Source organism: Herpailurus yagouaroundi, unplaced genomic scaffold (assembly GCF_014898765.1).
Source record: "Herpailurus yagouaroundi ecotype Mexico unplaced genomic scaffold, PumYag 139, whole genome shotgun sequence".
Lineage (NCBI taxonomy): Eukaryota > Metazoa > Chordata > Mammalia > Carnivora > Felidae > Herpailurus > Herpailurus yagouaroundi.
The window spans coordinates 73,793,754-73,812,199 of record NW_024412394.1 but is presented as its reverse complement, the minus strand read 5'-3'; the positions used below and the strand labels follow the sequence as shown (position 1 = coordinate 73,812,199).

Genomic DNA, 18,446 nt, shown 5'->3' with positions numbered 1-18,446 from the left:
ATATATATATATATATATATATATAAAATCTTTCCAAATTAATGCAGAAGTTCATTTTATCAGCAACCAAATAAGAACTGTGGCCTCACTGGCCTCCATTATCAGCTTCTATGCTGTTCACCACTGGCTTGCTAAACTAACACCACAAATTTTAGGAAGGGAAGTGAAACTTTTTCAAGCAATCTAACAATAAGACATAGAAAAAGTTATTTCCTTTTGGTTGTTGTCTACAGCTGAAGTAAAAAAGAAAAATGCCTCCCTTATTTCATCCTCTTCTGTTTGGGTTTGGGAATGACAGGGGAACAATGGGGCAGATAGTGAGGATGATGACAAATGATTTTTATCATGGAAGTGCCCCACGTCAAATACCAATATTTGGTCCAAACTGGTCATAAGGCTCCACCAAACTGCAAGGGAAAGGGGGAGTATGGTCCTCTCCTGTGCCTTAAAGGTGAACAGAACTGCACAAACATGAATGTGTGAGGTCTACCGTGCGTTACACGATCAGTTTTTCTAAATTCCCCCATCCACCCCTGAATCTTTTTAAGCCTCCTATTTGTTTTCTTATTACATATGACAGTTTTATCATCTTTTATTTGCTGCTTACGATTTTTTCCATCTCCCCAACTAGATTATAGGTTTTGTGACGGCGAGATCTAACTCCTCTTTGGTTACACAAGTCTTAGCACAGTACCCAGGACATTATAGGTGTTCAAAAATATCTGTGGGTAGAAGGAGTGAATCAATGGATGAATGAACGAATGAATGGGAAGCAGACTTGGATTTTTCTCTTCTCTTACTGCAGAGTCACCACCATGTGTACTTTGCTCAGCTTGGAACTTGAACCCTTCTACAGAGATCACGTCTGTCTGAGCCTCTTGAATCGCCAACCTTGTGATAAACAATAGGTAAATGTATCCAGGGAGAAACAGGGCAACACCAAGGAGACAACAGGGCCATAGGACAGGTTCCAGGTACAGCTGAAGGGCCATCTGGACACCCACTCCCACCCACTTTCGTCAGAGTCACCAAGCACAGTGGGGGGTCGGGGTGGAGCCACAGGCGCTGACAGAGTAGTGACTCCCCCACAACTTCCTCCTTCCTGCCCAGCTCAGCCTGTTTACTCAGCAGACTTGTCTGTAAAGCTCTCATCTTCCCCACAACAGGCCCCATTTCTCCACCACCTTCCCATACCACACATAGCTGTATTTCTTAAGGGAGGGATTTTTCTTTTTACGTTAGCTGTAGACAGCAACCAAAGGTAAATAACAATTTGTCTATATTTTATTATTCGATTCCTTAAAGAGGTTTCACTTCCTTTCTTGGGCGCAATGAGCCAAGCATGAATAGGTTTTGTGGACACTAAGTCTCAAGTTTGACTGTGACTCCACTTTGGCACTCTACCTGACCTTCTCCGGTAGTGCCGGGCACCTGCCTTACCTTATTAAGTTAATTAAAGTTTGGCTACTAATGACACTCTTCTGGTTCTCCTCCTAACTTGGTGGCTGTCCATCTAAGTGTCCTTCCCAGGCTCTTCCTCCAATCATTAATATTGGTAGTCACTAGAATTCAATCCTTTCCACATACACTTCCCGAATAATCTCCTTTTGGTGCACCACTAGCTAGGTGACCTTGGGCAAGTTATTGGCCTCTGTGTGCCTCAGTTCTTTCATCTGTGAAATGAAAATAATAATATTATGTGCCTCCTTGGGTTGTTGTGAAGATTACATGGGTTGATATAAGTAACATTCTTTTTTTGAATTTTACTAAGTTTTTAATTTTAATTCCAGTGTTCTATTAGTTTCAGTTGTATGACACAGTAATTCAGTAATTCTATACACTACTCAATACTTAACATGATAAGGGTACTCTTAATCCTCATCACCTATTTCACTCATCTCCCCACCCACCTCCCATCTGGTAACCATCTGTTTGTTCCCTATAGTTAAGGGTCTGTTTCCTGGGGTACCTGGGTGGCTCAGTTGATTAAGTGTCTCACTCTTGGTTTTAGCTCAGGTCATAATCTCATAACTCGCGAATTCAAGTCCCACATCGGGCTCTGCGCTGACAGCACAGAGCCTGCTTGGGATTCTCTGTCTCCCTCTCTCTCTGCCCCTCCTACCCCCTCTCACACTCTCTCTCTGTCTCAAAAATAAACATTTTTAAAAAACTGAGTCTGTTTCTCGGTTTGTCTCTCTCCCCTTTTCCTTTGTTCATTTGTTTTGTTTCTTAAATTTCATGAGTGAAATCATAGGGTATTTGTTTTCCTCTGACTGACTTATTTCTCTTAGTATAATACTCTTTAACTCCATCCATGTCATTGCAAATGGCAAGTTTTCATTCTTTTTTTTTATGGCTGAATAATATATATTCTATTGTGTATATAAATATATCACCTCTTCTTTATCCATTCATCTATCAGTGGACACTCAGGCCACTTCCATAATTTGGTTATGGTAAATAATGCTACAATAAACATAGGGGTGTATGTATCCTTTCAAATTAGGTTTTCATATTCTTTGGGTAAATACTTAGTAGCGTGATTACTGGATCATAGTGTAGTCCTATTTTTAAATTTTTGAGGAAACTCCATACTGTTTTCCACAGTGGCTGTACCAGTTTGTATTCCCACCAGCGTGCACAAGGGTTTCTTTTCCTCCACATCCTCCCCAACACTTGTTGTTTCTTGAGATACATGTAACGTTCTCAGACTAGTGCCAGCCGCATGGTAAATGCTCAGAACGTGCTGTCAATTACTCGTTACTCTCTTTTCCCACGGCTTTGACAACCAACTGTATGTCACCATTGCCAAATCCCCATCTCCAGTCCTTCCCTTTCCTAAGCTCTCTATGGGTATTTCTGATTTCCTATAGCAGACATTTTTGCTTATGTCCAGCAATCATCTCAAACCCAAAATAGAACTCATTTTCCCCCCAAACTTACTTTTCCTCCAGAATACTGATGTCACTTAAGGATATCAGTCTTTCAAGCTGGAAAACCGAGGGTCACCTGTAAGTGCCACCCCATTTCCTGTGCAGCTCGGTGCTGCCCCAGGACCGTCCCTCATATTCGACCTCTTCTCCACCCTCACTGAAAGTGGACCGGGCCCTTATTCCCTCACTCCACTCTAGCTGATGCCACACGGTCCTATCAGACAGAGTTAACTTCCTGAAAGAAATCTGATTTAGGCTGGAGAAACTGTTGTGCACATGTGAAAAGTGCAAAGTACAAAAGCTCATAGCAGTATTGTTTGTATTAGGAAAAAACTGGTTTAAAAAATGTCAATAAGTATCCAACAGCGTCACACAGGAGAAATTGCAAAATATTCGAACAGGAGAATGCTATACAGCAGCGTAAATAAACGCTGACACAGGGACAACCAGCAAGGATGCATGTTAAAAACATTATGTTGTTGGGCTGTCTGCGTGGCTCAGTCAGTCAAACATCTGAGTTCGGTTCAGGTCATGATCTCGCATATCGTGAGTTCAAACCCCATGTCCGCCTCTGTGCTGACAGCTCAGAGCCTGGAGACTGCTTCAGGTTCTGTGTCTCCCTCTCTCTCTGCCCCTCCTCCCCCCTCTCAAGAAGTAAATATTAACAAAAAAATATTTTTAAAAAAACATTATGTTGAGCAAGAAAAATCAAACACAAAGAAAAATTTAAGTATGACTCCATTTATAAAAAGTTCACAGTTAAAATGAAATTTTATTTTCTGAGGATGTTTATAAAAGTCATGAAACAGTAAAGAAAAAGAAAGTGTTGAGGAAGAATCACAGACACAGTGATTACTGTCTTTGGGGCTTGAATGGGATTATGACTGGGATAGAAGGGGGAGTGTTCACAAAGTTATATTTCTATACCAGGGTGAGGGGCACAGAAGTATTTGCTTTATAACTATGCTTTATACAGTATATTTGTTTTACTAGTTTTCTGACTGTGGCTTATGTTTCTTAACTTATCAGGCAGAAAAAGAAACAAATACAATCACATTATTTTCTGGTTGAATATCCTCAATATTCCCATTGTCAAGAGGACGAGTTCCGTATTCCCAGCTATATGGAATCTCTTCCCAGTCGTGCTCCAGACACCTGTGTCCCCTCCATCCCGTGCACCCCAGTTTCCCACAGCACTGCCCCCTACATTACCTGTACTGACTTATCACAGTGTTCCTCAGTTGTGTGTCTTTTCATTAGCTCTGCTTGCTGCTTGGAATGCCGTTTCTCTGTTCTTCACCTGGCAAACTACTCTCCTCCTTTAATACTTCGTCCAATGTCATGTTTTCATTGAGGCTATCCTTAAAACCCCCAAGTGGAGTTAGTAGTTCTGTTTCCTTGCTCCACACTATTAAATAAATAAATAAATAAATAAGTCCTTACAGTGCCTACTGCAGCAATCCTTTCCAGAATTCTGTCTCCCCTACTAATCTGGGAGCTCCCAGAGGGCCAGGGCCTCTTCGTATTCATCACTGTGTCACTGAGCAAAGTCAGTCGTTGCCTGTCCAGCGCTCTTCTCACTCCTGAGGGAGCTCTCACCACACCACACCACACATTAGCTGCCTCTCTTTACTTGGCTGTCTCCATTGATCATACAATTTTTGTGAGAATTGAAGTGAGATAGTGGAAAGAACCCAGCACAGTACTTAGGTCATTTTGGTTTTACAGTTAGATTTTATAAAAGATTTTTTTTAGCAGTGGTGACTCAGAAATGTGCTAGAGGGCGCTAGTTCACTGCCATAATAGGCTCTTAGCTCTATGGGGTGTTAACGTTTGACTTGATCATCTAACAGAGAATCAAAGACAGTTTAGTAAACAAATTATCAGCCATCTTTATTCAGGGAAATAAATGAATACAGTTCAAAAATTTAAGTCTGCAACTTGCTTGAAATTATTTGGGGGAAGAACAATCCAACAGCTGGATTGATGGCATCATAAACTTGTTTTCATCCCTGTTTGGTTTATTCTCCCCAACCAAGGGTTGGTCTAACTTACAGTTGGAAATGTCAAAGCAGGCAATGTTGGTTTTGGTGACGCCTTCACCTGCACCAAAATGAAGAAATGCCAAGCAAGGTGACTCCTTAACTGTGAAATGAAAGGACTGGACTAAATCATCTGCAGAGTCCCTTTCAACTCTAACATTTTGTAATCCACAATCCTGGTTCTGGAAGGAAACAGGCATGATCTCCAGAAATTACAAACATTCAACCAAAAAGTGCCAAAATTCAATCAAAAGTGAAAAAACAAATAATTCTTTAAATCTTCCAAAACAGGAAGATAAAACAAAACAAAACAAAAAAGTTTCATTCTTTCCTTCCATTGAATGCTGGGGTTTAAAAAGCAGTGTGAGCATCCCCAAAGGCAAGGGAATTAAAAGCAAAAATGAATTACTGGGACCTTATGAAGATAAAAAACTTCTGCACAGCAAAGGAAACAAACAACAAAACTAAAAGGCAACCAACGGAATGGGAAAAGATATTTGCAAATGACATATCAGACAAAGGGCTAGTATCCAAAATCTATAAAGAGCTCACCAAACTCCACACCCGAAAACCAAATAACCCAGTGAAGAAATGGGCAGAAAACATGAATAGACACTTCTCTAAAGAAGACATCCGGATGGCCAACAGGCACATGAAAAGATGCTCAACGTCACTCCTCATCAGGGAAATACAAATCAAAACCACACTCAGATATCACCTCACGCCAGTCAGAGTGGCCAAAATGAACAAATCAGGAGACTATAGACGCTGGAGAGGATGTGGAGAAACGGGAACCCTCTTGCACTGTTGGTGGGAATGAAAACTGGTGCAGCCACTCTGGAAAACAGTGTGGAGGTTCCTCAGAAAATTAAAAATAGACCTACCCTCTGACCCAGCAATAGCACTGCTAGGAATTTACCCAAGGGATACAGGAGTACTGATGCATAGGGGCACTTGTACCCCACTGTTTATAGAAGCACTCTCAACAATAGCCAAATTGTGGAAAAAGCCTAAATGTCCATCAACTGATGAATGGATAAAGAAATTGTGGTTTATATACACAATGGAGTACTACACGGCAATGAGAAAGAACGAAATATGGCCCTTTGTAGCAACGTGGATGGAACTGGAGAGTGTGATGCTAAGTGAAATAAGCCATACAGAGAAAGACAGATACCATATGGTTTCACTCTTATGTGGATCCTGAGAAACTTAACAGAAACCCATGGGGGAGGGGAAGGAAAAAAAAAAAAAAAGAGGTTAGAGCAGGAGAGAGCCAAAGCATAAGAGACTCTTAACAACTGAGAACAAACTGAGGGTTGATGGGGGGTGGGAGGGAGGGGAGGGTGGGTGATGGGTATTGAGGAGGGCACCTTTTGGGATGAGCACTGGGTGTTGTATGGAAACCAATTTGACAATAAATTTCGTATATTGAAAAAAATAAAAATAAATAAAAATTAAAAAATTAAAAAAAATAAAAAGCAGTGTGAGTAACAAGTGATTGGCTGTCTCAAAGATGTATTGATTGTGAAGTATTTTCTAGCTTCTTTTATATCTCCACACCTGTTAATAATTATTTCAGACAAATATTTGTCTTTAAGAGAGGGAGATGAGGTAGACTTCTTTTATATAAAGTATTAGCCAGCCAATATAAGCCAGCATTATAGTTTTACAATGACTTCATTCATTTCAAACAACCTGAAAAACCCACAAACATTTATGAGTAAGAGCAAAATCCAGATAACAATATTAAGGGATGAATATGAAAAAATCAGTAAATAATTTGTTTTTATGTTTATGAAGCATTGCTACTTCATAAGAATCAAAGTGACTCGCAGTTTGGGTGAAAGATGAGACCAGAAACAAAAAGCAGAAGTCTGATTTTGCACTGATGATATATCTGATGCCCTGTGTAAGCCGTGCTGCAGAATCTTAAACTACGACAAATAGTTGTAATTTCTAGAATATGGGGTTGTCGTTTAGAGGACAAGCCAGGCTGGGACCCGAGAAGGTAACGGGGTAAAAATACTGCTCTGGTGGGCAGCGAGGTGCAGGTTCAGAAGGGCATTCATTACAGTGTTGCTGAAGCATGGGGAAAATCGAACTGTGGCAGAAGATGGGAAAGAGCCCAAGACTGAGCCAGAAGTCAAGAAGAGTAAGGCAGGAGCAAAGGAAAATGGAAAAAAGGCAGCAGGAGAGGGGGAGTCCTGTACGAGGACCCCCATCCCCACAGATGGGAAAACCTTGCCCAGTGGCAAATCGGACACGTTCAAGATCTGCACCTGGAATGTGGGTGGGCTTCAAGTCTGGATTAAGAAGAAAGGTTGAGACTGGGTAAAGGAAGAAGCCCCAGATATCCTGTGCCTCCACTAGACCAAATGTTCAGAGAACAAACTACCAGCTGAACTTCAAGAGCTGCCTGAGCTATCCCATCAGTACTGGTCAGCGGCGTGAGACAAGGAAGGTACGGTGGCGTGGTCCTGCCCTCCCACCAGTGCCCACTCAAAGTCTCCAAGGGCATCGGTGAGGAGGAGCATGATCAGGAAGGCTGAGTGACTGGCTGAATTGGACACCTCTGTGCTGGTAACAGCCTAGAGACCTAACCCGGGCAAGGTCTAATGCATCTGGAGTACCAGCCACGCAGGGGGGAAGCCTTTCACAACTTCCTGAAGGGCTTGGCTGCCCGTGAGCCCCTTGGGCTATGTGTGGCCTCACTGTGGCTCAGGAAGAAATGGGCCTTTAAAACCCCAAGAGAAACAAAAAGAATGCTGGCTTCTCTCCCCAAGAGCATCAAGACTTTGGGGGAATTGCTACAGGCCGTACCACTGACTGACAGTTTGGGGCACCTCTGGACCTACATGATGAATGCCTACCAAAGTGTTGGTTGGCAATCTTGATTACATTTTTTGTTGTGTCACTCTCTGTTACCTTGCACTGTGTGACAGCAAGTTCTGTTCCACAATCCTGGGTGACCAGTGTCCCATCACCCTATACCTAGCATTTTGACACCTTCCCTAAATTAAGCCTGGGAAGTAAGTTCCCTAAGCTAGCCTTAAAACTTAACACCCATCCCCAACTTCTTTAAAAACTGCTCTCTGAAGAGGGGTGCCTGCGTAGCTCAGTTGGTTAGGCACTGGGCTCTTGATTTCCACTCAGGTCATGATCTAGTTTGTGAGTTTTAGCCCCGTGTGGGGCTCTGTGCTGACAGTGGGAAGCCTGCTTGGGATTCTCTCGTGCACATGCTCTCTCGCTCTCTCTCTCTCTCTCTCTCTCTAAATAAACTTAAAAAAAAAAAAAAACCCGCTCTCTGGAGAAATCTGCACTGTATTTCCCTTCTAAAAATGTGAATCCTTCAACCAGGCTCTTAGTGATACTCAGGTTTCCTTTAAACCCAAAATTTCTCTCTATTTTGGTGGGTTTTTTCTCCTTCTCCTTCTCCTTTTCTCCTCACCCTCCTCCTCCTTCTTCTTCTCCTTCTCCTCCTCCTCCTTCTCCTTCTCCTCCTTCTCCTCCTCCTCCTTCTTCTACTTCTCTTTCTTCTTCTTTTTGCATTAAACAACAGCTACTGATGACTTCCTCTGAACTGTCCACTTGAAAATAAAGAGCCATAGTTTAAAAAAATAAGTAAATAAAATATGGGGGTGTCTTTTAGTCTTTTTTAATGTTTATTTATTTTTGAGAGAGAGCAAGCAGTGGAGGGACAGAGAGAGGGGGAGACAGAGGATCCAAAATGGGCTCTGCGCTGACAGCAGAGAGCCCGGTGTGGGGGCTCAAACTCTAGAACCTGTGAGATCATGACCTGAGATGAAGTCATTTAACCTACTGAGCCATCCAGGTGCCCCAAGTCTATCTTATTTTTTAAAGTCTACTTTGACAAAAACAAAACAAAACAAAAAAAAAAAAAACCCTTTTGTTGCTGTTTCAGTTTCACAAGATTAAAGGTAGAAACTGCAGTGACACTTTAGTAGTTTTCACATGATTATGCTCATAACTCAATTAATAGTTTAAATTGTTACAATGAGGCATTTTGAACATTTCAAGTATTAGAAGCAAATATTAAAATATTGTTTTACCTTTTTGATTTATTTTGAGAGAGAGAGGGAGAGAGAGAGAGAGAGAGAGAGAGAGAGAGAGAGAGAGAGAGAGAATCCCAAGCAGGCTCCTCACTGTCAGCACAGAGCCCCATGTGGGGCCTGAACTCACGAACCACACAAGATCATGACCTGAGCCAAAATCAAGAGTTGCCATTTAAATGATGAGCCACCCAGGTGCCCCAAAACATTGTTGTATTTTGAGGTTCATAAAATAGTCCATAATGATTTCTGTGCATCTCTAGTCCCATTTCTTAACTTTGCTGAGCCTAGCTTCCTAATTTATAAGATGGGGCTATAGCTTATATCTTCCTTACATCCTTACTGAAGTGGTGTGCAGATGTCTGCAAAATTCTTGCTCTACAGGTCTCAGTAAGATGGCTATTATTATCACTGCTCGCCCATATGCTTTAACATAGTAATGGTGTAAACATGGAGAGGACAGTGTTTTCATGAATTGTGGGCTCTGAGCTGTCAGCACAGAGCCCGACACGGGGCTCAAAACCACGAACCGTGAGATTATGGCCTGAGCCGAAGGCAGACACTGAACCGACTGAGCCCCTCTGTCTCAGCCCCACTGAACCAACTGAGCCCAGGCGCCCCTCTTTATATCTTATTTTAAAAACAAGACTTATTTTACAGAATTATCAAATGCCCTTTCATTCCCTATTTCTTCCTCTGGCATCCAAATTATTTTTTTAAATAAAAAAATGACCTCTCCTAAGCAGTAAATTCACAAAGGTCCTCTCATCATCTATAAGACTTTTAAAACATCCACTAAGCAACACAGAAACTCTATTTAGAAGTAGAGAAAACATTCAGTAACTTATATGAGCTCCTCCGCTTGCCAGTTTTCTCCAGGAAGTCCGATGTTCTCCTAGGTGCCCTGGCGTGACTCTCCACGCGTGTAGGTGTGGCTGCAAAGCCAGCTGAATAATCAACCCTCCTGGCCACACTGCCTGCCCACATCCCCTGCACCCACACCACATTGTCCTGTGTTCTCTAGGAAGTCAGCTGTGCTGGCGTTGCCTTGCTTGCTGCATTGCACAATGTCATGAACTCAAAAGGCATTCTCCTGGGCAATTCCTGAAGCTTAGCAACACTCTGTTGATTACTGGTGGTTTACAACATCCCACACAAATGGTGTGTTATTTTAAGTCGTGCTTTGGCATCTGGGCTTTCTATCCCACTTGGGACCACCACACGTATTACAGCCATAGCGCAGCAGTTCACATCTGTCTTTCTCATGTGGCTTGTCCTGGAGATTGAATTTTAGAACCACCACATAGCCCAGAGATTTCAACGCTGAAACAGCTCTAGGGTCTAGTTGGAGCATCTCTCAGGGCCAAAGTTCACAGCGATGTGGGAGGTTAGTGATGTTAGCTCATTGCACCAGCTGGAGTTCTATATGTTAAGGTCTTCTGAGACTACGTTCCATTCATGTATTCCGTCAGTCAGTTTGTCAAATATTGTTTGAATACCATGGATGTGCCAGGCACTGTGTAAGAATCATGTATATACAATGAGCAGGACGGGCACCTGGGTGGCTCAGCTGGTTGAACATCTGCTTCTTGATTTCAGCTCAGGTCATGATCCCAGGGTCGTGGGATTGAGCCCTGTGTTGGGCTCCCTGCTCAGCATGGGGCCCGCTTGAGATTCTTTCTCTCTCTCCTCCTCTCTCTCCCTCTGCCCCTCTCCCCTGCCCCTCCTCTCTCTCTCTCTTTCAAAATAAAAAATAAATAAAAATTAAAAAATAAAAAACACAATGAGCAGGAGACCTAATCGCTACCCTCAAGGTTTGTAGTGTAGTGGCGAAGTCAGAGTAGTGATTTTCATGTTCTCTTTATGTCTTCTAAGTGTGAGGTACCCAAGGGCAATTTTCAGTAATAGTGATGTTTTCAGTTGTTATTTCAATTTATAGTTCAACTTTGATAAAAAATACTGTGAATTCATCTTTCAAAATAATCACATTTTCCTTCCTTCAGTCCTTTTTGTATAAGGAACAGAGCTTTAAATATATATATAGTGCTCCAAGAATTCTCCTCAGAACTCGAATAAATGGCATGGATATGCTTTGTCACTAAAACAGATTCCTTAGAGAGTGGGGTGAGGGAACTAAGGAATCAAGATTATCTGCATAGGAAGGCAATAAATGAGAATTTCCTGTATTTTACCTGTGGTCTCTTACCCTGAACAAAATTAAAAAGTGGTAAACAACAAATGCTAAAAAGTGAAAAGCAGAAAAGACTGCTAGTATGTCCCCTTCACAGAGAAGGGTAATTCCAATATCCTGTTCTTACACTTTATTTGAAAGGAAAAGAAGGTGCCTAAACCATTGGAAACTTTTTTTATTCAGAAAATAATTCCTAAATATATACTAAAATCACTTCTCCTTGTTTAATTTGGAAAGTGTGAGCTGACTGAAATGTTTTTAGAAGCTCTTGCCTTAAGAAAATCCACCTTGGGGCGCCTGGGTGGCTCAGTCGGTTAAGCGGCCGACTTTGGCTCAGGTCATGATCTCGCAGTCCATGAGTTCGAGCCCCGCATCGGGCTCTGTGCTGACAGCTCAGAGCCTGGAGCCTGTTTCAGATTCTGTGTCTCCCTCTCTCTGACCCTCCCCCGTTCATGCTCTGTCTCTCTCTGTCTCAAAAATAAATAAACGTTAAAAAAGAAAATCCACCTTAAACCAAAGCTTCAATAGCCCATCCCCAATCATTCGTGTTTCCTTTGGGGCTCACCATTAAAGTCACATGATCCTTCCATGACAAAGTTGCCCTATAACTTCCAGAGACAGCAGGAGGAGGAAGGAGCACCTCTAATTTTCCCATTTAGAAGGTATTTCGACTGCCTGCATTAATCAAAATGCCCATACAATTGGTACTATTTAAAAAATTAAGGGGAGGGGCGCCTGGGTGGCGCAGTCGGTTGAGCGTCCGACTTCAGCCAGGTCACGATCTCGCGGTCCGTGAGTTCGAGCCCCGCGTCGGGCTCTGGGCTGATGGCTCGGAGCCTGGAGCCTGTTTCCCATTCTGTGTCTCCCTCTCTCTCTGCCCCTCCCCCGTTCATGCTCTGTCTCTTTCTGTCCCAAAAATAAATAAACGTTGAAAAAAAAATTAAAAAAAAAATAAATAAAAAAAAAATAAAAAATTAAGGGGAGAAATTAAAAAATTAAGGGGAGAGAAGGGGCATCTCCTCTACCCCACTGTCTAATTTTTTAAAATTTTTTAATGTTTATTTTTGAGAGAGAGAGAGAGAGAGAGAGAGAGAGAGCAAGCAGGGGAGGGGCAGAGAGAGGGAGACACCGAATCCAAAGCAGGCTCCAGGCTCTGAGCTGTCAGCACAGAGCCCGACTTGGGGCTTGAACTCACAAGCTGTGAGATCATGACCTGAGCCAAAGTTGGAAGCTTAACCGACTGAGCCACCCAGGCACCCATCACTGTCTAATTTTTTAGTCTTGTTTTCCACTACCCTCCATCGTACACCCTCTACCCCAACCACACCAATCTATGTGGAGTCACTGAAACAGGCAGGCTGAAAATAGAAGTGGCAGGAAGACTTGGACAATTTCGGAAGCTTATTAAAGGACAGTCAAGAGGATCGGAGCAGAGGTGTGCCAGGCACCTGTGCTCTTCTACAGTAAATGGACCGCAGAGACACATACATCCTGAGGGCCCCTGGATTTATCATCTTTTGACCTATCCTTCCACAAAATATATATCCCTTTGGTCACATGTTTTGCTTGTGAGCTGGATCTTAAATATTCCCTCTCTAGACTTAAAGAGCGAATTATCTCCTACCTATGGAAGGACTGTGCAAAAAACTTCCTATCTCTTCCCTATTGGGTCCATCCCGTGTTGAAGCTAAAGCTGTCTTTCTAAAATGCAAATCTGTGAGGTGTCTGGGTGGCTCAGTCGGTTGAGTGTCCAACTTCAGCTCAGGTCATGATCTCACAGTCCGTGGGTTCAAGCCCTGCATTGGGCTCTGTGCTGACAGCTCAGAGCCTACAGCCTGCTTCTGATTCTGTCTCCTTCTTTCTCTGCCCCTCTCCTGCCCATGCTCTGTGTCTTTCTGTCTCCCAAAAAATAATAAATAAATGCTCAAAAGATTTAATGAAAATAAAATGCAAATCTGTCTATTTAAAAAGAAAATCTTTCAATGGTTCTCCATTGCTTGCAGCGATTTCCAACTAGAGGGAAAACTTCTACTAGAGTGAATGGGTGGGAAATGGGGCATATGAGCACCACTTCAAGGATTTTTCAAAACCTCACACACACACACACATACACACATGGATGTGTGCTATCATTACCTCCCTTCCTTCAAGTCCCCTTAGCCACCCTACCCACACATCCCACCTGGTGAAACTTACTGCCATGTTGGTTCAGTAATAGGCATTGTTTGTATCCCTCAGTTATGCTGAAGCATAAGAAAGGTTGAGGAGCCGTCACTGCAGAATGAAGTCCAAACTCCTTAACATGCCATACAAAGTCCTCTTTACTTATTTATTTTTTCAAAGTCCACTTTAATATTCTCCCGGCTTTCCATTCTAGTCTCATCTTCAACCACTCTCCATTTCATGCCCTATGAGCCAACCACATCAATCTGGGTCAATCCTTGAATAAGTCTTGGTTTTTCATACATCTGTTTATGCTATTCCACTTACCAAGAATGCATTTCTCCCCTTACACAGCTAGGGATTTTCCATTTAACCTTTAAAAAGATATCAACAACTGAGGCCTCTGGGCGGCTTAGTCAGTTAAGCGTCTGACTCTTGATTTTGGCTCAGGTCGTGATCTCATGGTTCGTGGGATCAAGCCCCACGTCTGGCTCTGTGCTGACAGCATGGAGCCAGCTTGGGATTCTCTCTCTCTCCCTCTCTCTCTGACCCTCCCCCACTCTCTCTCTCTCTCAAAATAAATAAACTAAAAAAAAAAAAGGCACCGACAACTCTATCTACAGCCACAGCCTCTTCCTGGATTCTAGGACCATCTGGGTGTTTAGAAAATATACAAGCTCCTGGACTCACCTCTCCCTGGTTATTTCTCCTGCAGCTGGCCACATCTCCCACTGACTTCTCCCCCTCAAAATCCAAGGCTTTGCTACAATCCATGAGGGAATGTATAATCAGATCTTGCTTCCCAATGTTCTCCCCTTTCCCATTCTGCTCCAGCCACACTGGCCTCCTGTTCTTGAAACACATCAAACACATAGTGACCTCAGGGCCTTTGTAACTTCTGTTCCATCTGGAACACACTTCTCCTAGAAATCGTCCTTTCTTTCAAGTGTCTGCTCATATGTATCACACATGAAACCACTTTTTATAGAACAGTACCAGCTCACCATCACTTTACATCCCTTCCCATTATTCTCCATAATGCTTACCCTACTGGACATATTATATTTTTATTGTGGTTGTTACTTGCCTCTCCCTCTCACCCACTCATATCAGAACATAAACCACCCAAGGACCAGGTTCTATTTTGTTGTTCTCTACCAAATTTCTAGCTCCTAAAACAGTACCTGGAACATAGTAGGTGCTCAGTAAAAGTGTGCTGTTGTCATTCTTATTTAGCAACTCTCTTAAAAAGTGATATGGGGGGCGCCTGGGTGGCGCAGTCGGTTAAGCGTCCGACTTCAGCCAGGTCACGATCTCGCGGTCCATGAGTTCGAGCCCCGCGTCAGGCTCTTGGCTGATGGCTCGGAGCCTGGAGCCTGTTTCCGATTCTGTGTCTCCCTCTCTCTCTGCCCCTCCCCCGTTCATGCCCTGTCTCTCTCTGTCCCAAAAATAAATAAAAAACATTGAAAAAAAAATTAAAAAAAAAAAAGTGATATGGTGCTTCCAGTTAAACACACTGGGTTCAATATCAATTTATATCTGTTTCTTCCTGAGACTCCACTAAATTGACAGTAAAAGGATCTTAAAAATGAAAAGGAGAATGGGAGTGGGGACATCAATGGAGCCTACCCTGGCCACCCTATTTAAAATTACACCCTTCCCTTCTCAGTCTCCATTACATCCTCCAGCACCTATCATCCTTTAATAGGCTATGTAATTCACTTATACATTATGCTAATTTGTCAGACCCATCCCTAGAACGTGAGCAACAAGAAGGCAGAATCTTTGTTTCACTAATGTAATATTCTAAGTAATACAACAGTGCCTGGCACTAAGTGGGTTCTCAAAAAAATAAATAAAAAATAAAATATATATATATCTGTGTGTGTGTGTGTGTGTGTGTGTGTATATATATATATATATATTTGTAGAATGAATGAATGGAGAATGGAATAAGACTGTGGAAGCTGAGAGAAGATGGATGGATGGATGGTAACTAAAGAGGAGGCTGGAATCCAAGCAAGAAGAGAATGGGGTTGTCAACAGAAATAAGCCAGTTTGCTCTGCAGCACTGCAAGGAGGCTCAGGAATTGGCAGGTGGGGGGGTGGGGGAAATGCAGTTGGAAGTGGAAAATCCAACCACAGAGCAGGCAGAGGCACACTTGGACTCCAGCAGAAGATGAGGCTTTGCCTCTCCAGAGAGACTGAGAAGAGGGATTCTGAATTAAAGACACGACACAGCTGAGAGTGGAGATGCTGAGCTTAATCAGAGAATAAGTGAGACTTCTAGCTCCCTTCCTCCATGACCTTGAGAACACAGACAGTTAGGTTTATTAAGCGCCTCCTTCCCCCAGCATCCCTCCGCTGAAGTAACCAGGGAGGAGAGTGGAGACTTTGCTGAAAATTGCTCTATCCAGGAGAAAACTCAGTAACATTTGGGAAGTCATGGAGCTACGCCAGCACAATTTTGAGGAAAAGTTATTTCCAACCTACAGTAGTTGTTGGCTAAGTGATTGATCAAAAGGAGAGAATAAAATTTTTTTTCAGATATGCAAAGGGGCAAGATATTTACCACTCACGTGTTCTTCCTCAGAAATCTCAGGGAGGAGGGGCAACTGGGTGGCTCAGTCGGTTAAGCATCCAACTTCAGCTCAGGTCATGATCTTGTGGTCCTTGGGTTCGAGCCCCACACTGGGCTCTGTGCTGACAGCTCAGAGCCTGGACCCTGCTTCTGATTCTGTGTCTCCCTCTCTCTCTGTCCCATCCCCACTTATGCTCTGGCTTTTGCTCTATCTCTCAATTCTTAAAAATGAATGTTAAAAAAAAAGAGATATTAATGAAGAAAAAGGAAGCATGAAGTTCAAGCAGCAGAAGATCTACACAGAAAAAGGCACACAGAATCCTCAGAATGATGGAGAAAAGAGATCTGAGCACAACTAACATGTAAGGAGGGCTGGTCCCAAGAACACAAAGGGCTATCCGATTACATAGAGGTGACTGAACATAGAGGGAGGAGAGTCCCACTCCTATTGGAAAAACTGGGAGATGAAATGAAATTGCTTGACAACTAAGCAAATGGAAAAAAGAAATAGTCATTAACCTTGGGGAAACCAAAGTTCTACATGGAAAGAAGCAAGATAGTGCTCTACATGGCTAACCCGCAGGTCCTACTTATCATGGTGGTAAGTATGGAAATGCTGAATGGTGACTTAACCAAAAATTATGATAGCTCTGTTAGAAGGTTGGGGGTGAATGAAACAGGTGTGAAGAGAGAGGAGATGGACAAGGGAGCTAAATCCTCTTCTTCACTGGTAAGAAGTTTTAGACATTGTCATAAACAAGGACATAACGGACACAGCAGCTAAGACAATCAAAAATTAGTTACTTCTGGAAAGCATGAACCTAGAGTGAAAAACGAGTGGGCAGGATGTGTTTAAAATTACATGCCTTTTGAGGCACCTGGATGGCTCAGCTGATTAAGAGTCTGCCTTTTTTTTTTTTAATTTTTAAAAAATGTTTATTTATTTAGGGAGAGAGAGAGAGAACACGTGTGGGGGAGGGGCAGAGACAGAAAGGAGAGATTCCCAAGTAGGCTCCTTACTGTCAGTGCAGAAGAGCCTGACACGGGGCTGGATCTCACAAACTGTAAGATCATGACTTGAGCTGAAATCAAGAGTCAGACGCTTAACCGATTGAGCCACCCAGGCTCCCCTAAGTGTCCAAGTCTTGATTTCAGCTCAGATCATGGTCTCATGATTCATGAGATCAAGCTCTGTGTTGGGCTCTACACTGACAGTTTGGAGCCTGCTTGGGATTCTTCCTCTCCATCTCTCCCTGCCCCTCCCCCTCTTGCGCTTTTCTGCACACTCTCTCAAAATAAACATTTTAAAATAAATAAAAATGCAAGCCTCTTTGTACTATTTTACCTTTTTAATCATGTATGTGTATAACTTGAGGAAAAAATCTAAAACTGAAAAAGAAACCCCCAAAAACCTCTTTCCCCAAAAGAGAGGGAAACTATACAGCCCAGAAGAACAAGAAAGTCACAGTGCAACTCTGACCTTTGTTCTTCAAGTGGTGATGTGTCTGAACCTGTTAAAATAGAGGACCGAAAATTAACTATTTAGACTATGGAGTGGATTGCATGATTCCTTGCAGTCATTTCCTGAGAAATGTCAGCAGTTAATCTGTGTTACAGCATAAAGCAAATAGCTGAAACACTGCTGGGAAAGTATTTATCTTTGCCAGTAAGCTAAACAAGCTGCAGAAACTGACCTCTTCTCAACGTTTATTTATTTTTTTGGGGACAGAGAGAGACAGAGCATGAACGGGGGGAGGGGCAGAGAGAGGGAGACACAGAATCGGAAACAGGCTCCAGGCTCTGAGCCATCAGCCCAGAGCCTGACGCGGGGCTCGAACTCACGGACCGCGAGATCGTGACCTGGCTGAAGTCGGACGCTTAACCGACTGCGCCATCCAGGCGTCCCTAAACTAACCTCTTCTCAACGTGATCCTAAAGATGGGAGAATCAAGCCAATGGACTTTGCCAACGGAAATGGAATGAGCGCAGGAATAAGCATGACAGGAAGTGAGAGAGAGGAAAGCCCCTTTGCTGAAGACTGTTTCCCCACCTGTAGAATTTGGAGGCACAATTAGATCATCTCAAGTTCCTTTTTTAGCACTAAAGTACAAGTGAGACCTTTGCACGCACCTCCTTAACCTCTTTCATTTCCTGAATTAACTAATGGTCTATGGCATAGATGACCATATGTCCTAGTGTTCCCAGAAACATTCTTGGTTTATATCTGTAGTTTGCTCTTCCTTTAACTCTCCAAAGTGCCTAGTTCAGATGATAAATTACACGGGCCTATTCCCCATCGTCATATCCATTTTAATCTTGTTTATATTTCTAAGGAAAAACATGAATGTAGTTTTTAACTTACAAATACAACATTTCACAACTTGGTTTCTCTGAAAAATCTGGAGAAATCTCAAATTCCTTTGTGGGCAGTTTTGTAAACTATCAAGATTTTTTTTTTAACAG

At 42.7% G+C, this 18,446-nt stretch overlaps 1 long non-coding RNA gene and 1 pseudogene across 4 annotated transcripts in view; both read left to right on the top strand.

The window, feature by feature from the left end:
• Positions 1 to 5,443, top strand: part of LOC121029945 (uncharacterized) — a 44,951-nt gene extending 39,508 nt beyond the window's left edge. For 3 of the 4 annotated variants that reach the window (XR_005789999.1, XR_005789996.1, XR_005789998.1), the window contains exon 4: positions 806 to 919. This is a non-coding gene — a long non-coding RNA (uncharacterized LOC121029945). Of the gene's footprint in view, positions 1 to 805; positions 920 to 4,972 lie in introns of those variants that run through there. The other variant, XR_005789997.1, reaches the window with a different exon arrangement.
• A 1,288-nt stretch (positions 5,444 to 6,731) lies between these two features.
• LOC121030085 (DNA-(apurinic or apyrimidinic site) endonuclease-like) lies at positions 6,732 to 8,087 on the top strand (annotated as a pseudogene).
• Positions 8,088 to 18,446: the final 10,359 nt, after the last annotated feature.